General features: G+C 39.6%; 1 protein-coding gene across 1 annotated transcript in view; it reads right to left on the bottom strand.

Moving 5' to 3' along the window:
* LOC128481517 (kelch-like protein 5) overlaps nucleotides 1-5,414 on the bottom strand; it is a 29,992-nt gene extending 24,578 nt beyond the window's left edge. The window contains exon 1 of the mRNA XM_053458371.1: nucleotides 5,202-5,414. The gene's annotated coding sequence lies outside the window, so the exon portion shown is untranslated. The remainder of the gene's footprint in view (nucleotides 1-5,201) is intronic.
* Between the last annotated feature and the right edge of the window lie 9,956 nt (nucleotides 5,415-15,370).

Below are 15,370 nucleotides of genomic sequence, written 5' to 3'. Positions count from 1 at the left end.
ACATAATGTAAATGAAATAGCATATAAAAAAAAAGCTGTTCAATAATGTTAGCAGAATATGTACTGCTCGCTGAACAAAACAATAGCGCATTGCTCATTGAATAGCTTAATGTCAGAAACACAATGGAGAACAATTAATACATTTGTTTCAATCAGATAACATTCATTTCTCCCTAATGAATTAGCAATTTAACCTCATCATGACCAGGGGTTTTCCCAGTCTACTGACCTAAGCTTTTTTCCCATTTTTACTGTGTTTGCTCAATCACAATTCCCCCCCCTTTTCACATTTAGTGTACCCACACAACTTATATACTTATTACACTATTTTTGTAATTTTGTGGGTTTTTTTTGTGTGTTTTACTCGTGGAAGGGGTTCAAAGTGTCTGGGAACCTATTTTTACAATTATAATAATTTTATATATATATATATATTATTTTTTTTTGATTATTTTTGTTTTGTTTTTACTTTTCAAATGTTTAATTCTGTTTAATTATTTTCACATATTTCATTTAATTTATTTAACTATTTTTGCATGTGTTCTAGCTCTGTTATCTTACACATCTTACCCAGAGGCTTATCATACTGCCTGTCGACGAATAAGCATTATTTTATTGTACACGGAGGACTTCATTAGTATTGCCAGAAAAACATGCTCCGTTTTGGCAGGGAAAGTCCCATCGCTGTATACAGCATTTTAAGGAGAAAAATATTTTTCCATGGAACTCCCCATTTAAGCCAATCTCTCATCTTAGAAAACACAAGCCTGATAATACACAGTCCAAGCTTTTACAAAATGAAACAATAAATATAATTTCTACAGCCCCTGATAAAACCCCCAGTTGACCTAAAACTTAACTTACTTTTATTTACTACTAGTATTATTTCTTAAATAATATAGTGCTATTTAATGCAATGTATGGCACTTTAAAAGACAGTAGACTAGAAATATATATATATATTTTCAGTTTATTTAGTTTGGCCCGTTTCCAATTCTAAAAAGGCTTCACAATGAGCTGGCACCTCACGAAAGGGTTTTAGCGGGCAAATATCCAACACATTTCAGCTATATTTAAGATTTAAAACAATACTTTAGCAAAAAATGCATTTATAATGCTGTGCATAACCAAGAACTCAATACCACAATCATATTTTTATAACATCACAAATATAAATTAAATTAGGGTTATTTTGAACTTTAGTTGAAAAATATTCCTTTTTTGGACATTAACAATAATTAACAATCAGCAAAACAGAGTGAAGCCAAATCTGAAAATATTTTTTGTTTAAAAAGATGAATTTGTTACGTAAGTTTGTGTTACTATTCAGAGTAGTGTAGCTTCGTGTTGTGGTGTATACCGTCGCTTAATTACAGACATTTCATAAGAGGGACTGCCTGCTATTCTTGTTATTGTTACCACTTTACAAAATGTCTGTAGTGTAGCATATATTTCAGAGTTATCATTTATACATTTTGCTTAATAAGTATATAGCTATTATTTCACCTGTTTTCGTTCTAGCTACAGGTAGAAACAAGAAGCTCGTCTGCTGACATAGAGGGTTTTAAGTATTCTGGATCCATAGCTTGCCCTGCTGTCCCACTTTAGGAGGGACAGTCCCTCTGCTGGACCCAAATCCATCTCACATTCTTTCCTCCTCTCCTTTCTAGGAGCTCAGAATGTTTGGTGTACACGAGTCTATCATAGTGTTCTACACACAATAATATAAACAACATAAAACATGCTTGAAGATTAAATTATATATTGAATTAAGTAAAATGCAATACTCTTCTTAAAAATTCCCAAACATACACTAATAGGGCACAATGATACGTAAGAAGTCTTGATGATGCCCCACCACCTACGTCTCCATAAATCAATTTATTGTAGAAGTAGTCTATCCCTATCCATACATTTATTCTTAGTTGTAATTTTAGAGATGTAGGCATAGTTAAAAAACATTATTTCAAAATAAAGATTTTGACCAACTTAAAACTAGAATCTAGAATATCTATTATTTGATTTAGGTGTCACCCATGACTATCTGTATATCATGTATGGCAAATCCGGCTTCAAATGTATAATATGCCTGTAGAAGAGGACTAAGTAGCCCTGAAAGCTTGACATCTAATCCAATCCATTACATTACAATTCTATCTTTCATAGAAAAGGGTAGATGACCCTTATTTTCCATACATCGGTCAATGACTTGATTCAATGATCCTTAATTGGTTTTAACGGAGGTGAATAACCCGTGGTTTACCATTTAATGACCCATCTGAAATTTTCAGAGGCAAAATCTACAAAACAACCTCTAAAAATGCTACAATTAAAACTTATGGGAACATCTGCATCGTGTTTCTATGGGGTCTATGGGAAAAATGAAACTATATTAATACATTGTATGCAAACCTTCCAGATGATCAAAAAGCAGGTCTAGAAACCTTATAAAAATGCACAGGTGTAGGTCTAAACTGAATAAGCGATCCATTAAAAGGTAAAACTAACACACAGCACATGCGCAGAGGAATCTAAATACACTTTAGCACCAACACATTACCACCCTCATTCCCTGATGGAACTTAATACGTCCCAGCGCTGCTGTGCATAGAATAGCAATAGTACTGTATATGTAGTACATTATTAAAATAATTCAATACAGGACTTAACAGGCCATGGCGACTAGAAACCACTTCCAGGGTTTTGCAGGGTTGCCATCATGAATCCGGCACCCTATGCTTTCCTGCTGGGGAGCAGTGTAGCAGGTGCCATGAGTATCCCAGCGGGGTCACGTAACGCATGGCACCCGCCTTACTGCGCCCTCTCGGAAAAGCATAAGGTGCCAGATGATAGATATCCGCGTGTCTGGTCTCCGTGAGGTGAGAGGGAGTAGTGTATGTGAGTGTGTGTATAATATAGTGTCAGTCAGTGTGTTTATGTATAGTGCTAGAGTCAGTGTATGTATGCTGTAGTGTCAGAGTCAGTGTGTGTGTGTGTGTGTGTAAATGTATAGTACCATATGTATATGTATATGTATCAGTATGTCTGCTGAATTGATTCAGTGTGTATGTACCCATAGTGTATAGTGTTAGCCAGGGTGCATGTATGTGTATAAGAATGTGGTGCTAGCGTGTATGGTGTTGTTTATGTTAAAATATCCCATTAACATGAGTGTGTATGTCAGCATATAGTGTTAAGGGTATGTGTATTAGTTTATGGTGTTAACATGTGTGTACATGAGTGTACAATGTTAGTGTGTGTTACTGTAATGTCTTTGTGTTTGTCAATGTATGATGTTAGTGTGTCTGATTCTGTATGGTGTTAGAGTGTGTAAATGTATGTTAGTGTAAAGCAAGGCTCGACAAACCCTGGGTGTGTCAGGAACATATAAACATGACTGAGAAAGAAAAAAAAGCTAGCTCCTAACTTTTTTGGCTAGGTCCTAGATCCAAATCAGATTTATCGACCCCCAGATTATAAGATTATATACAGATTATAACAATAATAATTATTATTCTAAACACATTAAAGTGACAGTTTGATGTCCCTGACACATCCATTAAAGAAGAATTCACATAAAACCATTCTTTACAGAGGATTTTTTTTGTGTCCAAAAACAAAAAACTTTTTCAGCATTTTTACATTGTCTCATTTTACATAATTCTACTTTTTACATTTTTTGTGCTCCCACATGAATTATATATTGTTTTTTCACAGACAGATAGAATTTTTTTTTATACCATTTTTAGATGTATAGTCCAACACTTTGCTTGAACCATACATTAAAATAATGAAAATCTTTGGGGGAAAAACAATGTTGTTCTAATATTGACCAAAATATCATACAATGTATAAAGTGTCTTGTACATAGAAAAACCCAGGATGCATAGGATTCTTTATGTTTTTTGGAAGTTACAGGACACAAAATGGAACCCTTTTCCAAACTTGAAATTTTCTAATTTTATTTTGTGAGGCCTACGTCTCATTTGGGACAGTTTAGCAGCCCACCATCTTAAAATGGAAAATAATGATCATTTTTGAACATGTTTATTACAATATAAACCTCTGCCGCTGTAGCTGCTAAGCATAGCCGTGGTCTTGTAGCAAAGGGCGGCAGGGGACGCAGGGACTGATGACCCGGTCAGGGAGAGGCGATATGTGCCTAGTTATAACCGCACTAGAAATCCAGTCCCAGGCCCTGCTGAGGGTGATGGGATTTGTGTGTCAAAAGCATCTAAAAGATTGTATGTTCTCTTACAGGTCTTTACTCATTAGGAAATAGCGTATACATTTTGGGGCACATTACTGTAATCAGAGCTGCGCCCCTTTACATAATTTTAGGCAATTTCTCTGAAAACGACTCTTTTGGGCTCCTCCACTTTTTTATTCTAAATGCAGGAGCCCTTGTTCATTTCACCCTATAACTGATACTAATGGACAACAATCCGTCAATTAAACAAAAAATCAACACAGAACATTAATGATGTACATCAAAGAATGTTATTATTATTTATTGTTTTATATAGCGCCATCATATACCGCAGCGCTGTACAATGCTTTCAATATAACACTGACAATGGAAAAAGGTAACGCAAAACATAAATAAAAGACATAAAATCTGCATATAGTGCTGGACCCCGCGGAGAGCCATAAAGTGCAGTAATACGTTATTCCAGCGGCCCGTGGAAATAGTGTCTACGCCTTAGTGATACTCGCACCAAAGGGAACCGCGCACAAGCAGCGGCAAAGCCAAATATCATTTACTGCCCAACGCAAATAAACTTAGGGAGAAAACAAATAAAGGCGTACAGATCAATCTATAATCAGCCAGTAAATGAGTGCGGGGCAGCCATTTCTTTTGGGGTACTTAACTCCTTAAAAACTGTGAACTTGTATGTGTGTGTGTGTGTGTGTGTGTGTGTGTGTGTGTGTGTGTGTGTGTGTGTGTGTGTGTGTGTGTGTGTGTGTGTGTGTGTGTGTGTGTGTGTGTGTGTGTGTGTCTACATATAAATATATAATATATATATGTGTGACAAATCTGCAGCAGGGAGCTAAAGGTACTGATAAAAGTCATTCTGTTTATGTACCAAGAATGCAGAAGGGGCTGTTTTTGCAGCACACAACTAGAGAGCGAACATTTACCCCGGACACCCAGTAGCCGCCCCCGGCCATGACCCTATCAGGCACCCGTCCCCAGGTACCTCTCCAGATGTGCTGAAGGCAGCAGGGCCCCTTACTCCTGTGGAGGGCCAGAGGTACTCGTTGCAGGGCTGGTAATTCTCGGCTTCCAGCTGCTGCCTTCGCCTCCATGCCTCTCCTCCCTGCCTGTCTCACCGCCCGTCCTCCGCCTCCCCAGATCTTGAGAACTCCGGCCAAGGATCCCACAACATACACAACGGATGGGAGGGGGGGCGGTAGTGACGTCACGCACCCGCTGCACTGGAGGAAGAGAATGGCAGGGGTGGCGGCTGTGCCTTCACACGATGATGATACACGGGGCAGCGGTCTGTCCGAACACGGCGGGTCTCCTTCATGTTGGGACGCGGCAGAAGCCGGGGACACGAAACCCTGTGACCGTAACGGGCTTAACTCACTGCCGGACTATACACCGAGCCGGCAAACACTGCGTCACTGGCTTCAGTAAAAGGGTTAATCGGTGCACGACAATCTCAAAACACCACAGGCACTCCAGAAAAGGGTTAAAAGGGAAAAATATACATAATGTACAGAAACCTGGTTTACCTCATTTTACATCAATAAACATACTTTATCTGCAGACATGGAGGCCTCATTGTTATCATTCATGTGATATTTTAGGTGACTTTCCCTGCACAAACACCACACTAAGCTGATGCTTTACGGCAAGGCTATTGTCTGTTCCTCCATAGGCTTTCATTAGTCAGAGTGTCCAGCTGGATGAATGGAACCAAGGCATTCTATTGTTTTGCCACAGACAGTACGATTAAAAGCTTGCCTAGTAGATTGGGCTAAAACAAATCCCAGGAAGGGGTTAACGTGTGCAGTGCATTTATAAAGCATTAAAAGGGGTTATTCCAAGCGCTATATTTTGAATACAGAATCAGAACACCACAGACTGTCATTAAAGGGGTTAATCGGTTAGTTACTCCCTCTTAGTGAGGGATTTATGAAGATACCAAAAGCATATCACAGTCACAATGCCTGAAATCTCACCTAACGATTAGTATAATAAGAGCGATCCCTGAATATGTGAGAATATTTCGCCCTATGGGGGTGACCCTGATATTATATACTAATCCATCTTGGATGGAAGAAACCTAAAATCACCCAAGTTTATTGCTTACAATTAAAATGTAACATTTGCTGAAATAACCCCCTATTGGGAACAAAGTCCTGCTGAATGGATAAATAGAGGACCTCCGGGTAATGTCACCGTGGAAGGCTGTGAGTATTAGAGCCCAACGCCGCTAATAACCTGAGAGGTAGAGAGTGCTGCCTAACATGAACGCGGGACATCTGCCTACATTCACTGCGGGTCCTGTGTGTCTAATACACTGCGGAACTCCCTCGCTCTCTCGCTAAAATGAGGTATGCCTGCTTTACAATATCAGGGGCCAATGAATCCGCTAATCAATGTTCATTGCCTGAGCATGGAAGGAGAGCCATAAACCACCCGACATGTGTTTCGCCCCATATACAGCTTCCTCAGGAGAGAGAGAGCGAGGATGCGCAGTGAATGCAGGCAGACAGCACTTCCCTACCTCTCTGATTTTTAGTGGCGTTGGGCTCTAATACTCACAACCATACCTGGGAACTCCGGGAGAAGTGTCAGAATCCTCCGCGTTGCGGGATTGGAGTCCTGACACGCCCCGCTCCCCGCCCATTTCCCCCTTAAATGGAGGTGTACCCGTCACATCAGTGGGAATACCCACTAACGTAGATGGGAACGCCCACTCACGTTAGCAGGAGAATCCATCCACTCCTAGCGCATCCAGTTCCCAGGTCTTCTGACAACCTTCCATGGTAACATTGTTGGCATCATTACCAGATGTGGACACAGCTGCCTATCTATTTATTTGTTACAGGGAGATTTCTCTATTTCTCCATTCAGCAGCCTCTTGTTCCCCAATATGCAGCTTATTTAAGAAAATGTTACATTTTATTTGTAATCAATAAACTTTTGTCGTAAAAAAAAAACATTGGCAAAAAAAAATATTTTTCTCTCTACCCAATGATTTTTGGGTCCTCCATGCATCAAATATCCATTACCCATCTCTGCTCAGAGACCTTTCTTAAATATAATACGTGGTCCAAAATGATTCTTCACGCTCATAGTTTGTTTCAAAGCGTATACACATTGTCTCAAATTACTAATAATTGTTGCATCCTCCTTGGAACCTGCATGATAAGTCTTGAGGAGCACTGGTGGAGAACTTTTGGTGGAGAATATTTATGCGCAGATGAAAAGTTTGTGGTGAAATTGCGTAACCTTAAGTTGAGTAACTTTAAGCAAGACGCTTCTAAGAATCCAAAAATGACACACGATACGTGATTTCTCATTCTTCCAGTCAAGATGGACTACAGGGGAGTCTTCTGGGAATGCCCCATGGATGTGAAGAGAGGCAAAGTCATCATTTGCTTCACTTAGCCCAAGGGTGCTTTTTTACCTGAGTCAGACCGACCTCTCTTCTCAAAGTACAGAAAGCGAGCACTACGGCTTCCGAAGGAAGTGGCTACAAACACATGCTGTATAGAACTAGGGAAGTTACACAGACTTTATATTGAGAGCATGTGGCCACCGGAGGCCCACGTGTTTTAAAAAAATGACAAAACCTGTTGTTATAAAACTATTCACTGGAATAATCATTGCCCTTATTGTTTGCATTCCTGAACTGTTGAAAACTGTAAAGGGTGAGTTTTTGTAATTTTTTTGTTTGTTTTCTATTTCCAAAGTTCCAAAGCAATTTTTTTCTTTTATTTTCTGTCATTGTCTTTAACCCTTAACCCTACATGGGTAAATTAGTTTTGCCATGCTCTATTTCTACTCTGTTAGCAACCCTGATAGAGTTATAGAAGGACAGTTATTAATATTTAATTTTTAAATGATTGGTTTATTGTATATAAGTATTGTTTATTAGTATATTCTAATTTATTGTATAGTCTGTGACAAACCCTGTTGCATGAGGGCCATACATGTCACATTTAGGGGTCCTAAGCACAGTCCTCTAGGGCAATCAGAGTCGGGAACACCAGCTTTAAACAAAACAGCACTTTATTTTAATCACTTAAACCCCCCAAAAAACAAATCAAGAAAACCTAGCTCCCAATTGGAGCCCTCTCTAACTGAACTATGCTGGTCCAGACTGACCAGCCTTATCACTCACTACCAGGGCCGGATGAAGACCTAACGCCGCCTGGGGCGAAGTTTAAAACGCCGCCCCCCCCGCCGACGTCGGGGGGGGGGCGGCATTTTAAACTTCGCCGACGCCATAATCTACGACCCCCCCTCCCGGTACTTACTTTTAAACAGTCTTGCGGCGAGTCTCCCTGCTCTGCCACGGTGCCGGCTTGTAATGCTGAGCGCCGGAAATTGGCGTCACTTCCGGCGCTCTGCATTACAAGCCGGCACCGGGACCGAAAAGGGAGACTCGCCGCAGAGGAGAGAGAGAGGGGCGCCGAGCGGGTAAATGAAAACTACTCGGTGCCCCTCTCTCTCTCTCTCCTCCACTTCAAAAAAAAAAAAAAAAAAGCGCTTGGAGCAGCAAAGTGCCGCCCCTTCTAAAGTGCCGCCTGGGGCAATTGCCCCAGTCTGCCCCATTATAGGGCCGGCCCTGCTCACTACCTCAACCTCCCAGCCAGACCCAGCTACGCCAGGCTCTGGAAAACCTCCCCCAGGCAGCAGACACAGGTCCAGACAGGTATTGCCTCACTTAGCTCAGGGATGGTCTTCTCGTTCAGGGCCTCTCCTTGCCCTGGGAGCACAGGGAAACCTCCTCTTCCCCCAACAGTCTCTCTGAGTATCAGGCTCCAGGGGTTTTTAACGCTCAGCACCTGTGTCTGATGCCAGCCTCATAGAAATCCTGGACTGGATCCTGCAGACTGCTTGCCTCCTGGAAAACCCGGCATGGAATTGCCACAAAATGGGGAAACGGAGCATTGGCCCACCCTGCTCTCCAATTGCTCCACCCCAGGGACCCATATGCATAATCTGCATAGCAGCTGTACCCAGATGCCATGCTAATCATCTCCCTGGGGTTTACACTGTCACAAGTCCTAAAATTTGTTCTGTTTGAAATTTGGAAACAGGTATCAAATAGAGTGCAATGGATTATGCCATTTACATACAGCATCTGTTGTATCCTTACACAATAACATAAACGCTTTTGGTACATAAATTAAGACTATTGTATCTGAATGTTGAAGGTTAGGTGGCCTCGTTAGGTGGCTTCCAGACTTCTTCCATGATTTGGAAGTCTAAATCCTCACTATGCCCAGAGGCTGATATTATTTAATTCATGCTAGTTTTTTTCAGAGGAGATTTACCGAGTAGCTACATGTCTGCCTTGGCATGTTTTGCACTTTTTCACTTCCCCAGCCATTGGCATAGTGAAGAAAGAAGCCATCTGCTCTCTTGTAGCGCTCTTCAGTTGCTTCGCTGCAGCGATGAGCTCTCAATGGAAGCAGCGTTAAGGGCAGTTACAAAACTACTGCCTGTTCTGACAGTCTCCACGGTTCTGCACAAGTGGCTAGAACTAGTAGGATGAGAAGAACAAACTTACTAGTTGGCGTTCAGAACAGAAGACAAAACTCACATAGAAAATCTCCACCTTGTCATTTATTGTTCTGAGAAGTAATCCGGGCAAGAAGGTGGCGGAGGAAGATCCTTCTAATGCAGCCATATTTTGTAAACATTTTGTTACCTATGGTTTTAACCACAATTTGCCTTTTGACTTGTTAGTTTTTTACCTGCTCCTATTGTGTCTTACACTCATGCATTTTCCCAAATGCTATCACTAAATGCCCTCTTCCATTAAAGCAGTTATTCACCCAGCATCCCCTAGGTCTGCTATGCCTAACATTTGTTAGGTAGATTCACAAATTTCCAGAGGTTTTGCCATCAAGCAGTAGACACTCTGGTTCAGGTAGTTTGTGACTACTCACCAAAAAGTACTCTCTCCAGTCTCCACTGGCAAAAAGTCATATTACTTTTGTCTGAGAATTCATAGAGTTCCTTCAAAAGACAATGTCTTTTCACCAATGTTCTAGATGAACGGAGACTCAGAGGAATCCCTCCAAGTTGAGTCAAAGTTATTGTCAGTAAGAATGTAGGAATGATAACTTTGGGGGTACACTAGAATTAAGTTGAAGTCCTGCACTTAACACAGTTGCACTACCATCTTAGAAATATGCAGGAGATTAGAACCATTTGATCCATCTAGTCTGCTCAGACCTTGGTCTTGTCCAAAGGCTAGCACAGCCTCCATAGATTGCATTTAAAAGCGATGCATGGCTTTAAGACAAGGCGTTATGATATGACCTCATATCGCAACACACCATATCTTAAATGTGTTTCCAACCGCAGGGGGGTCCTGGGGCAGTGTTCTAGGTCAGGCCTAGGGCAGTCCCAAAGGTAAATACGTCACTCAGTGTTACTGCTACAAAGAACGTTACGCATTGATAATATTGACTTACTGTCCTTACTTTTTTTGTTCTAGAAAACTCTGTATTGTTGTCGTGCATAGACACTTGTTTCACAGACACATATCACCAGTCGATAACAGAAAATGCCTCTTTCCTGTGCCAATTACAACAAATAGAAACTGACATCCAAACTGTTCTAGAATCCTTCACAAACAAGAATAAAACTATTTCTGCCACAATCCGCAGAATTTGTATGAATTTGTCAGATGATAGCCTTGAGAAGATTAATTGTGTTCCACAGGGTCATCAGCAGGTGAACATACAGGGTAAGCATGACCACTTGATAAGACAAGCATTTCATGGAGCATACATACTTTGCACATTTAGGGTGTCTCTTTAAGTTGGACTCCTTTGAGTAATTGTTAGAGGGCCATTATTTAATTGAAATTATGCTTCATTTTAGAAGACGTCACCATTAATCATAAAGGTGCATGTTGGTTATACATTTTGGATAAAAGGTTAATGATAAGGTAGTAATGGTAGTAATGGGACTTGGTCAATGGTAGGGAGACATGGGTGTGAAGGCATCTCTATTGTACTTCCATCCCTAGCTATAGGCTCAAAAACCAATGCAAAATGTGCATCGATATACTCACATAAAGTATAACTATGAGTGTATAAAAATATACAGATCTTTATGAGTGTTATATATATAACAGGTGTATAAAATAAAGCATATAGGCACATACACAAACACTGGCCGTACATTGACTTTAAACATCGCACTCAGAGGATACCACTTTTACCACAAGTCAGTTTGTGCTTATATTGGGAAGTGGAACCATCTAGGAGTAAGAACAGCTCAGCCACAAAGTGGTAGAACACACACAAACACAGAGAGGGGGCCACCGAGTGCATAGATTGTAAAGATCGCCTGTCCTCTATAGCATCAGAGTCTCACCAGATGCCTCTGGAAGCAAAATCAGCACTAGTCAGGAGCTTCATGAAATGGGTTTCTATGGCAAAGCTGCACACAAGCTTCAAAATCTTGTATAAAGCCTTCCCAGAAGAGTGGATGTATGAGGAGAGGTCACCTCCATATTAATGCCCATGGATTTGGAATGGGATCCTCATGTAGATGTGGTGGTCAGGTGTACACATGGGGTTGGTCATATAGCGCATGTAAAACCCTTGTCAGCATCTGAAATGTCAGCCATGATGGTCCAATCATAATGTAATGACCTTGTTCCGCTCAGTGTTCCAGTTCCCAAGCACTGACCACACAGATGGAGTGAGATGTTCTGGTACTTTTGGTATGTAGAGGTTGATAAGAAAGAGAGACTGGGGAGTGGAGGACAAGTTGGTTGCAAGACAAAAATAAGAATTAGGCACATCATTATATATATATATATATACGTATGTAACATTTATTTGTACATATTTTATAGAGAATCGATCCCTGGAAACAAATGGAAAATACCTTCTCTTTTCCTATCAGAAATTTCACTTCATTCTGGTGAATTCAGAGGAAGACAAAGAGCCATCTTCTCCTTCATCCCTTAAGATTCACATTATAAATGCTACTGACAAGGGAAAAAAATCAGCGACTAGTCATGTGATTTCGTTATACCAAGTTACTGAGATGACACATCATGACATCATCAATATATCACTGCAGTTTCAAACCTACGTACCATGTAAGCTATAAAAATAAGGCACAAGGCACATTTCCTACACATAATCATATTGTGTATGAGAAAGCAACTAATTTAGAAAAAGAAAGTAATCTTATATGGTTTTAACATCCACTGATATGGTTTATGACTATATTTGAATATATAGGGATTGGTCCGCTATTACACTATTTGAGTGTGGTAACAGAGCAACGATGGCAAATGGGAGAAAAGTGTTTAAATGTTATAGTAAAATTGTTTCGTTAATGTGTCCCATTTGGTTTGCAAATCCCACTTACTATGAAAAGTTGGATACTGAAGGAAACGTTAATCTATTCTACTATCTAAAGTATCTGAGAACTGGTGAAACCGGGGACCAGCTCTGTAGCAGAGTGTGCTAGCCAACAGACCTCCTTTCAATGGACTAAACTTCAATGGATTGGGCATTAATGGATTTTGCAATTTCTATCTTGAACTAGAGCGTGCCAAAGTTAAATTAAGCTCTTAATGAATAAACCAATGATCCCGCACTTCCCGCTGGGTACATGCAAAAGTAGATGCCCTTCAAACGGCCTATAAAGAGGTAACGCTGAAGTCACCACAGGCTAATTTTCTGTAACATAATAGCGAATTGAAAAAGTGACAATGAATAAGCACTGGCCATGAAGTCACATAATCCATTTTTACTACATTCTGGATATATTTGTACATTTCATGCATTCTGTGTTATTTCAGTAAAATGTCCCTTGTTTTTTTAAACAGATTACACAACAACCCTTGGGATCATTTGGCTTGTTCTACTTACAGTTATTGTGTTATGTGCAATATTAATAGTTGTATACAATGGTGTTACAACGAACAGACCTGGCCAAAACCTGTAAGTACAGATTCATTTTTAAATCATACACATTGCATTCACTTGGGTGCATTCGGGTTCTTTTGTGTTTTGCCTCAGCATCTGTCTCTACAGTATGGAATCCTTTATATAGATATGAATAAACCCGAACATTTTAGGAGGATGTCATGTTCATGAATTTCATTCACATTAAGATAGCGTTTCTCTCTAAATATTATATAGAAAATGGCAAAATGCAGACAGGAACTAGAAATACTAGAATACTACCTTATAACGGTTTATTTCTCTAGAAAAGAACATATGCTTAGACTTCTAACCAAGTCTGTTTATGAAGGTGTTATCTATTTCTGCTGTTGTTGTTTTTCATTTTTTTTATTTTTTTTTTTTATTTGGTTTCCAAAAAATTCAGGGGACGCATCTGATCAGCAACATGTGCCAGATTTAACAAATGTCACATTTTCTATATCGTGTTCACAAAATGTTTGTTTGTAATGACAGCATGCCGACAGGCGGTAGTAAAAGTTATGAAAGTTCATGTACTATTTGAAGTATCTTTACATGTCCACTTTTTTATAATCAACTTCAGAACCACATTATTGGCCTTAAATTGCGTATTTCTTGTATGTTTATTTCAGGGAATAGAAGAGACAAAAGATGTTTTGTGCAGAAACACTACTCTGTAACCGGATTCCGCTCTAGCTCTGGTTACTCACTTTTGTCTGCCTTTTTTTTGCATTTTTGGATAATCGAGTAACCTATTGCAAAGACATCGCAAGCTCCAGAGATGTTTATGGATTTTGCATTTCTTGTGCAAAAACGAAAATAAAATATATGGATTTAAATAGTAGGATCCTTGCAAAACTTACAGGCAAATTCCCACCAACATTTTTTGGAAAATGTTTTTAGACAGCTGTGTATTAAGTAATTTCTATATGTTCTAGCTCTGTTACCTCATTCCAATCTACGAGGCAAACACCCTGACACCTTATCATATTGCCCTTGGTGAACAATAGAATATGTCACTCTCCATAGCCTAGGCGGGGTGTCCAACCTGCGGCCCTCCAGGTGCTGCAGGACTACATCTCCCATAATGCTCTTTCACCTAAGGGGCTGACTGAGGAGGATGGGAGATGTAGTCCTGCAGCAGCTGGAGGGCCACAGGTTGGACGCCCCTGGCCTAGGTGAACCCCTTGACAAATGAAGGTCTATGGAGGAAGGTTTTCCTTGTACAAGTAGGACTACTTTCAAAACAATACATTTCCGATGTCAAAAGAACAAATTTTATCTTAACAAAAACCACATTCCAAACAGAACATTTCCATTTAGAATTATGGAATGAAATAAACTCTAACTCAGAATGTTCAAATACATTTATTTGTTAAAATATAAGCAAAAACATACTAAGCAGAAGTGTTTCATCTCAGGTAGTTATATAGTAAACATGATTTGGAAACTGAAATGTCAATAAAAAGTGATTCTGGAGCAATGTTTGAAATGTGGTCAATTTTTTAAAGCACTATATAAATAAACGCTAATAACCATAGCAACCAAAGCCATCAGCATGGAAAGGTCCAATCAGCATAAAGCCGCCCCATATCGCTATGGTAACTAGCTTTTCCTATCTGCATCAGGGGGACTTTATACACAACCCTGATGTAAGTTTCCAGACCTAACTGATTAGTTGGACAATACACAGGAGTGTACGATCTTCAACATCATATAATTTAATATATTATTACACATTGCTCCCAATTTTCTGATTTTCTTTTATTTCAATAAGGCACTATTACATGGCACAAATTAGTGTTATACTGCACATTTTGCAAATAACTTTGGCATTACTTACCAATTTATGTGAAATTTAATAAAATGTAAAAAAAAAAAAAATGTAAAAAGCGCTACTGTTTTGACTTTTGATGTCGAACCCCAAAAAATTAAAAATACATAAATATACTCTAATAGTTGAAATGCAACGGAAAACTTAAATTCTAGTAAATAATCATTCCTTCTCGCTCCCCCTTTCTGTAATGCTGCTGCCAGGACCCGAGGAACCCGTTTAGACGTACATGATTTTCCAGGAAATTCTGGGGAGGTGCAAATACTTTTCTAAATAAATTAAATTTTAAAGAAAAGCTTGAGTTTATTAATCTATTAGCAATCCTCAGAGCTAAACACATGAGCTAAACGTTAGTGGTGATAAATATCAGTAGGGATGGAGTTG

This window comes from Spea bombifrons, chromosome 1 (genome assembly GCF_027358695.1).
Source record: "Spea bombifrons isolate aSpeBom1 chromosome 1, aSpeBom1.2.pri, whole genome shotgun sequence".
NCBI classification, from domain to species: domain Eukaryota; kingdom Metazoa; phylum Chordata; class Amphibia; order Anura; family Pelobatidae; genus Spea; species Spea bombifrons.
Note: the sequence above shows the minus strand (reverse complement) of the source record. Positions and strands in the feature narration are given on the sequence as shown.